Source organism: Olea europaea, unplaced genomic scaffold, assembly GCF_002742605.1.
Source record: "Olea europaea var. sylvestris unplaced genomic scaffold, O_europaea_v1 scaffold680, whole genome shotgun sequence".
NCBI lineage: Eukaryota > Viridiplantae > Streptophyta > Magnoliopsida > Lamiales > Oleaceae > Olea > Olea europaea.
The window spans coordinates 308,360-324,494 of NW_019265184.1; the positions used below are offsets into that span (position 1 = coordinate 308,360).

At 34.6% G+C, this 16,135-nt stretch overlaps 1 pseudogene; it reads left to right on the forward strand.

Moving 5' to 3' along the window:
* The window catches only part of LOC111390404, a 16,642-nt pseudogene extending 7,921 nt beyond the window's left edge, over positions 1-8,721 (forward strand).
* The last annotated feature ends 7,414 nt before the right edge of the window (positions 8,722-16,135 follow it).

Genomic DNA, 16,135 nt, shown 5'->3' on the forward strand with positions numbered 1-16,135 from the left:
CATGCATTGTTATATGCAACCTAGCCCAACTTCTAAATCTTATGTTTACTAAATAGTTCCAAGCATTCTTTTCTCTGTTGTCAGTTTGACTTATATAATTTTCAAACTCTTCCTAAAGTATATGCCCATTTGCATTCCATAATAATGACAAAATCTCAATGTTTCTAGTTTGGAGTTTTAAGTTGCATTTTACATGATATGGTAATGACCATAATGCCCATTAAGATAAATAGTTTGATCATTGTTGATAATACCTTGATTTTGTTCAGATATCAAAACAAGATTTCTGAATCTCCTTTACTATTTTCAACTTCAAAAAATAAACCAATTCCAGGATGCATCATTATTTGAATCAACTATGCCCTCAACAACATTAGTATTTGAATATTTGCATCTTGATAAGTAGCAACGAAACATCATATTATGCATACTTTCCTTTCAAAGATACTCCATTTATAATGATTACCCACCACATTGAAAAGTGACGTCCCGTGAATTAAAGAGCATTTATTATTATTATTATTATATTTTTTTTCAAGGGAGACAAATGAGGCTCATTACTTTAAGCCAATGTTTAGTAAGTTTAAGTCAAAGTCAATAATAAATTTAATTACACATTTTATAGGATCGACAACTTTTCAACCGCACATTTCATTCATTTTTATCAAAATCTATTAAAAGTCTGATTTTAATCTCCGTCAAACGGGAGCTAAATTCCGTTATCCTTCAAAGGGAAAATTATAATTACAAGTTTTTTTATTTTATTTTATTTTATAGGAACTACTGGACCAGATTCACAAATTTTTATTTATTTTTTTGGGCTAAAGTATCAGAGAAATTGCGTCGAACGTAAGCCCGAGAAAAGTTTGCTCATACGTATAGCATCTCTCTTTCAGAAGTTGATTAAAAAAAACATATGATTCGGTGAATTGAGATTTTTTTAAGAAAGTGCTTGAAGGGTTGGGATTCACTACCATATTCATGGATTGGGTGAAAGAGTGTGTTTCAACTACTAATTCTATTGCTCTTAATGGTAGCATCCATGGTTTTATAAAAGGAAAGAAAGGTTTTCGTTAAGGTGACCCTCTTTTCACCTTATTCGTTTGTTCTATGCCTTGAATGCTTTTCTAGAATGGTGAAAAATGTTACTAAAATAGTGAATTCAACTTTCATCCTAAATATGCACCTCTAAGGATCACACATTTAGCTTATGTGGATGATTTAACGATTTTTGCTAGAGGGATGTGATGTCAGTTGATATCTTGATTAATTGCCTATCCAACTTTGGTGCTATGTCGGGTTTCAAGATGAATGTTGTAAATCTTGTTTGTACACCATGGGAGTCCATGGTAAAGAATTGGAGGATATCCTTGCATTAACTAGCGTACCTATGGGTTCCATGCTGTTTAGCTACTTGGGCATTCCACTAGCCCGGGGGGAGGGGGGAATTGAAGGGCGGGGGGGGGGGGGGGGGGGGGGGGGGAATTGAAAGTACGTTCGTATGATTCCTTCATCAATAAAATCTCTACTTATATTGGTGCATGGTCGAGAACTTCATTATCATATGCAAGAAGAGCGGAGCTCGAGAGAGCCGTCCTACAAGAGGTGTAATGTTTTTGGTTATTCATTTTCCCCATTTTGGCAAAGGTGGCTTCTAAAATCTAATCTAGTTTATGATAGAACTTCTTATGGAGGTAAAAAAAAAAAAAAAAACTGTTGGTTGCTTGGAATCAAATTTGCTTACCAAAGCATGAAGGAAGGCTTGGTTTTAGAAATATTAAAAGTTGTAATGTTGCACTATTCTCCAAAACACTTTGGAACATCCATAACAAGAAGGATACTCCTTGGATTAAATGGGTAAATCATGTGCACCCTTGGGATATGGACATTTGGGAATATTCAGTGAAAAAGATGATTCGCGATTGTTTAAAAAAGTGTTGAAAATCAGGGATAGCATTATTGGGCCCGCATGTGCAATGCAGGCTAGTGTGAATAGATTACACGAGTGGACAGAGGCTACAATATTGCTATTTATGAATTTTTCCGGCCAAAAGGTACTAAGGCAGGCAGCTTGGGTACCTACAGCTTGGAATGGTTCCATCGCCCCAAAGCACGCATTCATCCTGTGGTTAGGAGTTATGGATAGATTACAAACAAAAGACAGGTTACAACACTTACAGCTGGATCAGAACTGGACATTTTGTGGCCAAATGGAGAAAACAACACAACATCTATTCTTTTCTTGTCTAGTCATCAAGGCAATTTGGAGGCAGGTTTGTGGCTGGTTGGCTACTAGATGCAATATGTCTACTTTGCTGAACTCATTAAAATGGATGAAAAAAGAAGGTCGGGGAAAGACTTGACAAAGTAAAGTAAGTGTATAGCACAAGCAACGACCATATACTACATTTGAATGGCAAGGAATAGATGTATTTTTGAAAGTCTTAGGCCACAACTTGATTCTATTGTTAAAACACACGTATATGAAGTTATATTTTGATTCAATATGAGTCTTTAGCTGGGTTTTTAGACTATCGTTGGTACATCATTTCATTTTGATTGTCCGAAAATACTCGGTGCACGTATATTTGTTACTTGAACCTTGCTTATCCAAGTATGTCCGATGTATTTGTATATAATTTTTGATTTATGAATTTTTACGTTTATCGATAAAAAAATATTAAGGGCCTGTTTGAGCAACATTATTCCAAAAAAATGCATTCTTAAATAGTGATTTGACATCATTTCAACCACATATTCTTCAATAAAATAATATTACACGCAAATAAAATTTTATTTTTATTTTTTGATCATACATTTTCCATCAATATACTATTCAAAAATACATTATTATTAAAATAATATGGCTCAAACAGCCCTTGAAAAAAGAAAGAAGAAGGAGAGAGAGAAAAGAAAGTACTCGCGTGGACCTCACTCCCACCTCCACTTTCGCCTAATTCCAGGCCACCTACACCATCTCAATCTGGCGGGGAAACTTCAAAATTCACAAACCCATTTAGAGGGAAACCCAAAGTCTCTAATCTTCATAAGCATTCCATTATATTCTTAAAAATAATTATCTGTATCTATATAACAACTCTGCGTAGTGCAGATTATAGAGCTCTTCATTGGAATAATACTATCTTATAATCCGTTCGACGAAATTCCTTACCGAGTAGAATTTTGAAATAGGCAGAGAAAATGTATGTGGTGAAAAGGGATGGGAGGCATGAGGCTGTGCATTTTGACAAGATAACGGCACGGCTGAAGAAGTTGAGTTACGGGCTGAGCAGCGAACACTGTGACCCAGTTCTCGTGGCACAGAAGGTCTGTTCGGGGGTCTACAAGGGCGTTACCACTAGTCAGCTCGATGAGTTGGCTGCTGAGACTTCCGCCGCCATGACAGCCAACCACCCCGACTATGCTTCTGTGAGTTCATCATTTCACGATAAACCCTTTTTGTGTTATTGATCTAGGATTCTAAGTTCTGGATCTTTTTAATTTCTGTTGGATTTGATGAGTTGCTTTGTTTAACTTCAAATTTTGTAGCTGTGTTTCCTTTGAATTTGTATTTTTGCCTCTTGAATTTTTATTTGTACTTCGTTTTGCTTATACAGAAATTCCCTGTTTATTGGATTTATTTTATTTATTTTTTATTTTGAAATCTTGACTTCAACTGTCTCAACAACGACGTAAAGCCAAGCAAATTTATTGTCTTGATTAATTTGAGATTAGAGTTGAGAAATGATGGGATTAGTTTGATGAAAATTGTGCAGTTGGCAGCAAGGATTTCCGTTTCAAATTTGCACAAGAACACAAAGAAGTCATTTTCTGAGACGTAAGTGCTCTACACTGATACAACTACATACTAACACAGTCCCAGCACAGATTTGCACTTTAATATATGCGTAAATCTGGATAGTGGGTCATGACAGTAAGATGGTCTTGATTTGTGTTATTTTTGCAGGGTAAAAGACATGTACAACCACGTGAGTGAGTGTTCAGGACTAGAGGCTCCTTTGATTGCAGATGATGTTTATGAAATAATAATGAAGGTATTTGCACCAAAAGTGGATATTGGGCTTGAAATTCATCCTTTACTGCAAAGTCTGCATTATATTGAAGATTTTGAGTTGAATTACTATAGAATTTTTGAATTGCCTGAAAAAGTGAAACAAATGAAACAGAATATACTGACAATGAACTCATTTTATTGGGAGGCTCTCAAAGTTGAAATCCCTATGTTCATTCATTGGATTTTCATTTGACAAGTTGTTGCTAAATTTTTTAAATCATTTTTTCTTTCAGAATTCTGCTCGTCTTGATAGTGAGATCATATATGACAGAGACTTCGATTATGATTACTTTGGCTTTAAAACTCTTGAGAGATCTTACCTCTTAAAGATCAGAGGGAAGGTTGTTGAAAGGCCTCAGCACATGTTGATGAGGGTTTCTGTTGGGATCCACAAAGATGATATTGATGCAGCTATCAAAACATATCATCTATTGTCTCACCGATGGTTTACTCATGCATCTCCTACCCTCTTTAATGCTGGAACTCCAAGGCCACAAGTATGATAATTCTGGTCGCTATTAAACACTTGCATTTTTGTTGAACTTACAACCTAATTGTTTTGGTTCATAATTTTGCTTGCGTGTGAGAGTTTTATAGTTGCTGATTGACTTGGTTTATTTGTTACCTTGATACCTTACTTGGTTCACCTTACTTGGTTCTCTCTCAAATCTCATAGTTGAGCAGCTGTTTCCTGATATGCATGAAAGAAGATAGCATCGAGGGCATATATGATACTCTAAAAGAGTGTGCTGTTATCAGCAAATCAGCTGGAGGAATTGGTGTCTCTGTTCATAACATCCGTGCTACTGGAAGTTACATTCGTGGAACGAATGGGACATCCAATGGCATTCTTCCAATGCTACGAGTGTTCAATGACACAGCTCGGTATGTGGATCAAGGAGGTGGCAAGAGGAAAGGTTTGCTATTGTGCACATCCTCTTGCTGAAAATATATTTGTGATATCCTCTTTTGATTATTATTTCCTTTTTTGTGATGAGAATTGGTGCTTTTGCTGTGTATCTTGAGCCATGGCATGCTGATATCTTTGAGTTTCTTGATTTAAGGAAAAATCATGGAAAGGTATTAGGAGCTATGTATTTAGTAGCAACTGATGCATTATTTCTTGCTAGCAATTCATGTTTACGCTTTCTTTGTGTTCAAATCATTGTGTTCTTGTCATTCCATTTTATTCATTTTATCAAAGTTCAAAGTTGCTCTCCGTCCCATGTTTTGCAGGAAGAGCACCGTGCCAGAGATCTATTTTATGCTCTTTGGGTGCCCAATCTGTTTATGCAGAGAGTCCAATCTAATGGGCAATGGTCATTGTTTTGTCCAAATGAGGCTCCTGGGTTGGCTGATTGTTGGGGTGAAGAGTTTGAGACTTTGTACTCACAATATGAGAAAAAGGTTAAGCAAAACCTGCTACATAGATTCATTTGATGCACGTCGATGACACATTTTGTTTATATATGGTGTTTAAAGTTTTGTTTTTGGCACAGGGAAAAGCTAAGAAGGTTGTCCAAGCACAGAATCTTTGGTTTGAAATCTTAAAATCCCAGATTGAAACTGGAACTCCTTATATGCTGTATAAGGTGATTGTGATAACCACATCATCTTTATTTATTATTATTATTATTATTTTTTGTTTTCTTTTTTTGGCGTGCAATTTTTCTGATTGTTACTTTTTATGTTTTTGCTCTTCATTCTCCAGGACACATGCAACAAAAAAAGCAACCAGCAGAATCTGGGCACCATTAAATCCTCCAACTTGTGTACTGAAATAATTGAATACACAAGTCCAACTGAAACTGCTGTATGCAATCTAGCTTCAATTGCTCTACCAAGATATGTTAGAGAAAAGGTGGTTGGTGGCATATACTGCTAGAAGAATTGTTTTTTTCTGTCCTTTTCTTCTATTTGTTTATATATTTTTTATTTCTGGCAGGGAGTGCCAACGGAAGCACAGCCTTCAAAGCTTGTAGGCAGCATAGGATGTAAAAACAGATACTTCGATTTTGACAAACTAGCTGAGGTTTGATATACTGTATTTACTGATTACTGAGTCTATTAGTTTTCAATTATGTAACATGCAAAGACTAAGTTATTATCTGGACATTTGATTTTTTTACTCTGTTTTTATTATTCTGTTTGGCAGGTTACTGCATTAGTAACTACAAACCTTAACAAGATAATTGATGTCAATTATTACCCAGTTGAAACTGCAAAAAGATCAAATATGTGACACAGACCGGTAGGAATTGGGGTTCAGGGTCTTGCAGACACTTTCATTTTGCTCGGCATGGCATTTGATTCTCCTGAGGTAAAGTTAGTTCGCTAATCCAATTTCTCTTTCATTTCTATGCCAAATGACTTGGGTCTAATCGTACTCTAATTTTAACTGCAGGCTCAACAGTTGAACAAGGACATATTTGAGACCATTTACTACCATGCTTTAAAAGCTTCATCTGAATTAGCTTCAGAAGAAGGCGCATATGAGACATACATTGGCAGTCCTGTGAGCAAGGTGTGTTTTTGAGCAGCTTTTCTGACTAATGGACCTTTAACTAACTTTTTGCTTTGAGACATGTTTGAATGTATTATTTTTCTTACTTTTAATCTAAAAAAATTATTATTGTTATTATTGTTTTGGAAATTTAGGGAACTTTTACTCTAAAAATTGCTACAATTGATACTCTTTTTGATTAAGTTGCCTCTGTCTTTCAGGGTATTCTTCAGCCAGATATGTGGGGAGTAAAACCTTCAGATAGGTGGGATTGGGATGCTCTTCGAGAAATGATAGCAAAAAATGGAGTTAAAAATTCACTTCTTATCGCACCCATGCCCACTGCTTCAACCAGCCAGATTCTGGGGAATAATGAGTGCTTTGAGCCTTATACTTCCAATATCTACAGTCGCCGAGTTTTAAGGTTCTTTGATTGTTAACTTTCATTAAGGTCCTCTCAATTTAAATTTATTTCGGATATCCGACTTTCAAGTAGCGGTTGATCTTTCAGTGGTGAGTTTGTTGTGGTGAACAAACATCTTCTTTATGATTTGACCGAGATGGGTCTTTGGTCGCCTGCTCTTAAGAATAGGATAATCTATGAAGATGGTTCTGTTCAGAAGATAGCAGAGATTCCTGAAGAACTTAAAGTTATATACAAGTATGCACTTACATTTTGGAGTCTTTTGATATACATTTTTTGTTACCAATTTTAATTCGATTGGTCTGTTTATCAGGACTGTTTGGGAGATCAAACAACGAATATTGGTTGATATGGCTGTTGACCGTGGATGCTTCATAGATCAGAGTCAAAGCCTCAACATTCACATGGATGAACCTAATTTTGGAAAGCTTACTTCTCTGCATTTCTATGCCTGGTCAAGGGTAAGCACTACAAGTTCAGATTAGCTATTTTGCATTGTTTTCGAGTAGCATCACTATTATTGGGGAAATTCTAGAATAAAAAGTTGTTGAAGAAATGCTTGGCTAAGCTCTAACAAAAAGTAAAAACTACTTTTAAGCTTCTATTTGCCAAATATAAGTTTAGAAGATATTGATTGAGAGAGGGGGGGCGGGGGGAGTGGTGAAGATCGAAGACCTTAAGCTAGCTTGCCTCAAGCAAAAGGCTCTTTCGTTCGTAGAGGGGATTAGCAAGTTTCAAATTCTTCTGTTTGTATGATTGGACCCTTCAACTTCCTTCCCCTGTCAACATTGGAACGATTCTGTACCAGTCAATTACACCTGAAACCTTTTGTTTTGCATTAGACCTCTTAATAAGATTTATTTTTTATTTTTATGAAAAATGAGGTCTCGTTACTTTTGAAAAGTTGATTTTAAGTTAGCCAAATATAATCCAAGAATTTTACTTTTTAGGGTTTTTTTACTTCCCCCTTTGTGTTTGTCGGCCTCTTGTGTAAACCTGTGCCTGTTGGCTGTTCTGGGTTCCGTAAAAGTGGCCCGGCCTGCTTTTCATATATGTGTTGGTTTACTGACTAGTGTTCCCAAATTTTTATTCATGTACTTTGATATTAAGGGTTTAAAGACCGGGATGTACTATCTAAGATCACGTGCTGCAGTTGATGCTATCAAATTTACGGTCGACACTTCAATGATAAAGGTAGACACCATTTAAGGGTGTAATCATTGTCCTTGTTAATTTTAAGTTATTCTGAAATAATTTGTGGCTTTGTACTTTATTTTTTGCAGGATAAGCCCATGGTGACAGCTGAGGATGAAAATAGTAAGATGGCTCAGATGGTATGTTCTTTAACTAACCGTGATGAGTGCTTGGCTTGTGGAGGTTAAAGCTTCTGCCCTTTGCTGGTTACTGAGGATTCCTTCTCTAGATACTAAGAATGACACGTATGCTATGTTGAGAGGTATTTTCATTGGGCTATTGTACCTGACATTTTTGCTCACAGTTTCTGAAAAGTTCAATGATCAGATGTTTACATCAGTGTAACTTACTGTATAGGTCATAGTCGATTGACTTTAGAAGGAGAAACTTGTAGGTATTAGTTTTGTTTTCAGTTTTAGTTTTTTGCTTTCTTCACTGTATCTCCTGCTGTGTTACCATCTGAGGATATGAGCAATGGGAAGTAATTCAATCTATGCAATCTGTGAGAATGTTATTCTTTTCTAAGGATGCTATTAAGAGCTTTCCAAGAAAAGAACTTCCTTTGAGAATGCAGCCTACTTAGTTCTTGAACATCGATCTTCTTGGCTAAAACTAGGAGTGCATTTTCTTAATATTGATATCAAAATGGGGCTGACTGAGCCTGTCAAAATGAGCAAAAATAAGATTTTATGGAAGCCATAAAGTAAATAATACAGATGGGAGGCAATAAAGTAAATATTGCCTTAGGTGGTCGCCTAAGGTATTTGATTTATTGAAATACCTACAATTTTAATGTATCTTTACCTTTGGTTTTTCTTTTGAAATTATTTTATTGTTAATTAATAACATTTAAAAGATAATTAAAGATTTTAAATGGTTTTTTGGTTAGTAATACTAAAAAAATGTAGTTTAATTCCAAAGAAAAATTTGTTTTTAAGTTAATTAATAAAAATATATAATGCATTGTTGCTAGTCATAGCTATGATTTTGTTGGTGATTTAGGTTGAATGATCAACATATTTATTTTAATCATATTTATTAATTGTTATACAATATTGGCAAATTTCGATTGAAGTATAATTGGTGTTTTTCGATAGCATCACTAAATGCTAATAACATTATTGTCGATAATTTTGTTAAAATAATCAATTGTAATACTGTCAACCATTATTGACAAAAATGATTGATAATGGTTATTTATTTCGTTAATTATTTTTTTAAAAGTCCCGCTTAATAATTTTGCCTAAGATCCTTGAATTACTTGGGCAGTCGATGCATATCTATGCATGGTTGTGATGTTTTAAACCCTAGAGTGGGCACACAAATGATGTTGCTCTCTTTGGACCAAACTAATAACTAGACTCTTGGCAAGACTGAGCTTATTTGGTAGGACTTTAAAGTCAATTAAAATCAATTTTTTGACCGTTATTTCACTATTTCATCCGTTATTTTAGAATTTTTCTCTTACAGGTAGGACTTATTTTATATCTACGATTAAAAAATCAATTATCAAAATCTTTACCAAACAAGCAGTAAATTTCCTTATTTGGAAGTGAAGCACGCGTGTCAACTGAAAGCAAAAGAAAAATTGATATTTTCGAAAAGAAATACTAACAAATTCGATGAATAAAATGTATAGTTATCGAGAAGGGCTAAATTTGTAGAATCAAATATTTGTACCACATGCATTAGCGGTCCTCTACCTAAAAGATGAAAAAAATAATTCTCCACTTAACTTTGAAATTTGTACCATAATTTTATATTGGCGGCCCTCTACCTAGAATATGAAGATAATTATTTTCCGTCACGATAGTTGATAACAAACTGAAAAGTAAAACAAACAAACTATGCAATGATGAGATATTAAATATATCTTTTGAAATGAAATCATTGCATATCGATGTTTATATAACAATGTTTTAATGTGACACGATAAAAATAAAAAATTAAATATAATTCTAGTACAAAATGAATAGCAAGTCTTATAACCATTGTTGTAGAAAAAAGTTTTGAATAATGATTTTTAGTAGAATGTATGGTTATAACTATAAAGTAAGGAAAAATTTTTGGTATACGTATAGAATATTTTATTGTATGTATGTGTGGTTGAAAATGATCTTGTAGCAAACCATAAAATAAAATAATGCATGTCAAACAGGCGTTAAGTCATGACTTCATTGAAGTATTGCGGCCATGCACTTTAATCTTGGGCCAAACGAAATTTTAATTTCAATTTATTCTTAAAACCTATTGTATACAAACTAATCTAACATACTAAAGACATTATTATTTTGAGACATGCAAGACTTCGTAAATTCACAGCCTTAGCCTAAAGATACAAACATACATTTTCTTAGGACATGGACACTATTATTAGGCAAGATGGCAGAGGTGATGGCTTCCCATACTACTTGGCTTGTACCGTTCCATCACCACACTTGCATGGTGCTTTTTACACGTTTCACGAGCCTTGACACATATTTTCAGTTCATTTTTCAGTATTTCAAAATTCTAATACATGCACAATATTCAGAATGAAATGTTTAAAAAATCACTCAACTTATACTATGGTTATTGATTGCTCATTGAATTTCAAATTGCTTCAACTTACTCACTAAAATTTTTTCTTTTGCACTCCATCCATCACCTTAAAAAAATCCGTTATCTCAATGGTGATGTGGCAGACAAAAAGTTGATGTGGCGACTAACGGCCGTTAAACATCTACCAAATCATTCTTAACAAGAAAAAATACATCCACTTTTTTGCCTTAATTAATGTCTACATAGTGTTCAAACCCCCCATCTCAAATCTACTACCCTAATCTATGGTAAATTCTTCCCCATTTCTATTTGTCGTAACCACCACTGTTTCCCTTGCCACATCCGACATCACCACCAACGCCAGCAATCCTCCTCTTCTATTTTCGAATTCGGTGCATTTTATTCGAAAAAATCAGACACAATCTGTGTTCATGTCCACCTTGCAAACCATCGTCCTTAGCTAGAGCTATTTTGAAAGCCCAAGAACGACTAACCAAGAGGAGGGTGAATTGGTTATTTAAATCTTTTTCGAAAATAAGTGCTAATATAAACCATTTGCAAATAAGATAAAGAGCAAGTAAGATAACTTTAAAAAAAATAACAAGAGAAAGGGATAAAAACTGCAAATGATGTGTTATGGAGGTTCGATCCAATCACGATCTACGTCCCCCGTTGCTAAGCTCTCCATCACGAACAAGACATTTTTTACTAAATGTGATTGACTTCTGGTGCAATCCAATATTCTACAAAGCTTTCAGTGACTTACAACCAAGGAACATTGATCCTTTTACAACGTTGAGCTTTCTGGAACTTTAACACGACCCACAATTGAAAATAAGAGAAGGAGATATTATAAGTAAAAAACTTCTCTTTTAATAAATGGAATGATCGCAATTGAGTATTGAGAGATAAGTAGGCTTAGCACTTCAATAGATTGCAATGAGTATAGCTCAAGTGTTACTTTGAAAAACTTGAGATGAAAGATTTATAATAATTTTGATCACTCAAGAGTTTTTCAAGATGTAAATAATTTGATTTTCTAAAGAATTAAAAGAGTAGTTGAAATCACTAAAAGTCTTAGTTAATGCTCAAAGAATGTTATTGCAAATGAGAAAATGAAGAGGTATTTATAGTGGTAAAATCGTCAAAAAAACTGTCCTACTGGACGATCCACTAGCCATTGTTTTTTCAAAAGTTAGAACGGTTAAAATTTTTTACATTTTTCTACCAGACAGAAACCAAATTTTTTCGATTTTTTGATAAAGGTAATGCTTTGAGAATATTTATATATGATTTTTCAAGATAATTGTCATTTCATGAAATAAGATTGAATTCGTTATCTTGAAAAAATATTTTGCAAGTGTTTTGGTGAAATAATAAATTTTTGCGTATAAAGTCGACACTCAAGCCTTTTTACGATATATTGCCAAACTATTGAAGCATATTACCTTTACATATGAGATTAAAAGTTCTAAGTCTATTTTCTTCAATATGGCTCTTTGTCTTGATGTGTATGCCATACTTAAATTTCTCCACCATGTTGATTTTCTTTTGATCGTCGCTTTGCCTCTTCAAAGTTTGGTTTGCATGTTGTCTATCAACTCTCAAGTAAACTTGTTAGAAATAAATGTGATTTGTTTGTGATAATCAAAACGAGGAGTCAACCATAGGTCAACAATTTCCTCCTTTTTGATTATTTCAAACACGATGATTTGCAATAAAAACAATTTTAAAAGAGATGAGAAGTATATATAGTTGGACATAATTCCCCCTATCGATATGCATAATCATATTACCCCTATCGATATGCAAAATCATCCAATATTACTTCCCCTTTTGTCATAAGAAAAAAAAATTATGACATAAAATGGATAAAGAAGGCAAATAATGTAATTATACTACAAACAATGTAATTATACTAAGTGCAATAGAAGGTAACATTCAAAATTCATAGTAAAGACATTAAACAAGTTAATAGTTGAAGTGAAAAGATAACAAAAGTTAGATAGGTCTAAGGAGCCGGAGGCGGTGGAAGAGGAAAGTGGGCAAAGAACTGCGCATAGAACTCATTTTGTCGAGCCTGCATCTTTGCCTGCTGTGCTAGAATGACATCTCACTGAGCTTGAATTCGAGCTTGTTGATCTTGAATATGATGAAGCATCCCACCAAAGCCATCAACAGTAGTTGTAAGAGAATCAATCCGTCCATTTAGAAGATTATAGTGGTCCTTAGTAAATGTGAAACGACCACTCGAAGGACGTGAAGCACTTGAGCCGGGAATGTCGGATGGAGCACTAGGAATATGTGGAGTATCCTCCGCCTCTTCTTCATCTTCTTCACCTTCTTCTTCAAAAGTTAAAGTAGAGGGTCCCGAAGTGGGGTCGAGCCCTTTTGTTTGAGCCACGCATTGACCATGCGATTTAGTGATTTTCATGCGTTTTGAGTGTTTGTATGTTAATAGTGTCGGTTGGACGGAGTTTAACAAAGTCTCATCAAGCAATGGAACGTCAAAGTGTTTAAAAATTTTAGTAATTAACATGCCTTAAGGTAATGCCTTTGCATAGGTATGTATGAGTTTCATGAGACCAATGGTAATGGTAGAGAAATCTAATTTTCGATCAACTAGGAATGAATCTAGTATTAAAAGATCAAAGTAGTTCACTTCATCCTGATGGCCTTTCCTAGGTAGAATGACAAGCGCAATAATATTTTGTAAAACTTTGCATTGAAGAGTGAGTTGATACTAATTTTCGTAATATTTTCAAAATCTTTTCCCGTTACACGACGACAAGCATCGGCTGGGGAGTAACCTTCGAATGTCGAATGAGCTTTATGAACAAAAATTTTCGTATCACATTCATGAAGTTCAAAGATATCACAGGTTAAGTTTTTGGTGATTGTGACAAGTACATTGTTAATTAAACAAGAAATTTCATACGACCAAGGAGTGATAGCCATTTTGTGATAAAAATCTTTCATGAGCTGGGGGGATGGGCATGTTCTTCTAAAGTGCAAACAGATATCCAATCCATATTTTCGAAAAAATCTTCTATGTGAAATGCATGTGCTTCGATAGTGAAATCGACAAAATCTACATTCTTACCAATTATAGTGGGTGACTTTTCAAATGGGTTTACCAGCACTTCGGGCTCGAAATCCATTTCTTCGTCAGAAGATGGTTGTGGAAGCCGTCTTTCCATTGTTTTAGTTCTTTTTCCCGCTTGCTTTGATCCCGCCATTGTGAGAATTGAAGAAATTTGAAACTAACGGGGCTAGGGCTTCGAAATTGGGGAAAAATGATGGAAATTCAAGTATGTGAAGTAGAAAATAATGTAGAGGAAAATGGTTAATTGATTTGGTGTGCAATTGAATGATTAAGTATTGAAATGATGAAGGAAGAATGGAGTCTGGTGGAGGATTCGTGAAGAAGAAGAAAAAAAGTGAGAGAAAAAGACGTCTGTTTGCGCTTTAAAATTCTGATTTTGTAGTGTACAGGACGTCCGATACAGCAAAGTTTAAAATTCTCTGCCAAACTGGATGTTTGTATCGGACAGTCTGCTTGGACTTGTCTGGTACAAACTATTCTACCGGACAGTCCGGTGGACCCTTTTTTTACGATTAAAAAAAATCTTTGTCATTTATATCAAACTCATCAATAATACCTAAACTTATTCTAATATAAGAAAATCGATCATGCGCTAGAGGTTTGGTGAAAATATCGGCTAGTTGGTAGTTAATTTTGATAAATTCTAATGAGATATCTCCCTTTTGTACATGATCACGAAGAAAGTGGTGACGAATTTAAATATGCTTAGCTCGTGAATGCAAGACGAGATTTTTAGATAAGTTGATGGCACCTGTGTTATCACACAAAATCGGTACATGATCATAAGACAAATGATAATTACAAAGAATTTGTTTTATCCAAAGGTTTGGGCACAACAACTTGCAGTCGAAATGTATTTCGCCTCGGCGATGGATAGTGCAATAGAATTTTGTTTCTCGTTAGACTAAGAAACAAGTGCAAAACCTAGAAAGTGACAATTTTCGCTAGTGCTTTTACGATCAACACTACATCCAGCCTAATCGGCATCCCAGAAACTAATTAAATCAATGCTTGTGCCTTTGGAATACCAAAGTCCTAAAGTTCTAGTTCCACTTAAATATCGAAAAATTCTTTTTACGGCAGGTAAGTGAGATTCCTTAGGATTTGATTAAAATCAAGCACATAAGCAAACACTAAACAAAATATCGGGTCTACTAGCAGTCAAGTAAAGAAGGGATCTGATCGTACCTCAATATTTAGTGACGTCCACGGATGTGCCTTGCTCATCTTTGTTAAGCTTTTGGGACGTGCTCATTGGTGTATTCATAGGTTTGATGTCATGCATATCAAACTTTTTAAGCATGTCTAATATGTATTTATTTTGATTTATGAAGTTTCCTTCTTTTGTTTGTTTAATTTGAAGACTAAGAAAGAATTTTAATTCACCCATCATGCTCATTTCAAATTCTTTACTCGTACAATTTGAAAATTTTTCACAAAGACTAGTATTTGTTGCGTTGAAAATAATATCATCAACATAAATTTGAACAATAAGCAAATCCTCCTTATGAGTTTTTACAAAGAGGGTAGTATCCGTTTTTCCAATCGAAAAATCGTTTGAAAGAAGAAATTTGCTCAAACATTCGTACCAAGCTCTTGGAGCTTGTTTTAAATCGTAAAGAGCTTTTCTTAGTTTAAAAAATATGATCCGGATACTTATGATCTTTAAAATCGGGAGGTTGCTCAACAAATACTTCTTCTTAAATAAATCCATTTAATAACGCACTTTTAACATCCATTTGATAAAGTTTAAAATTTTTAAAATATGCAAATGCAAGAAGCATGCGAATGGATTCTAGTCTTGCTACGGTACAAATGTTTCTTCAAAATTGATATCTTCTTCTTGGTTGTAACCTTTCGTGTATTTCTTTGTTATTTTCTTCAGATTTAATTATGGTCTGCTGTTGTCGTTTCATACAAAAATACCAGATGAAGCTCGGTGGAGTCTCAAACTCCAAGGACTCTTCGGAAGACAACTTGGACTTCTTCTCCGATGATTCTGATGGTGCGTAAATTTTTTTTCTTTTTGCTTTTACTTTATAATTCTAGTGGTCAATGATAAATAAATTGTAGCAAATGCGATGACAAATGGCTTGTGGTGTGATTTAAGGACAAAGCGGTTCAAAAAACTACGATTATTTTCGGAAATATCAGTCAGGAATAATATGTTAGTTGTGTAAGATGACGTCGTGGTCCTGATTTGCGTTGTAGCTGTAAGTATTATGCCCTAGGTCCAATCAACTTTGGACATAAATACTTTTATATATAATTAATGCAATTAAATGGCAGATC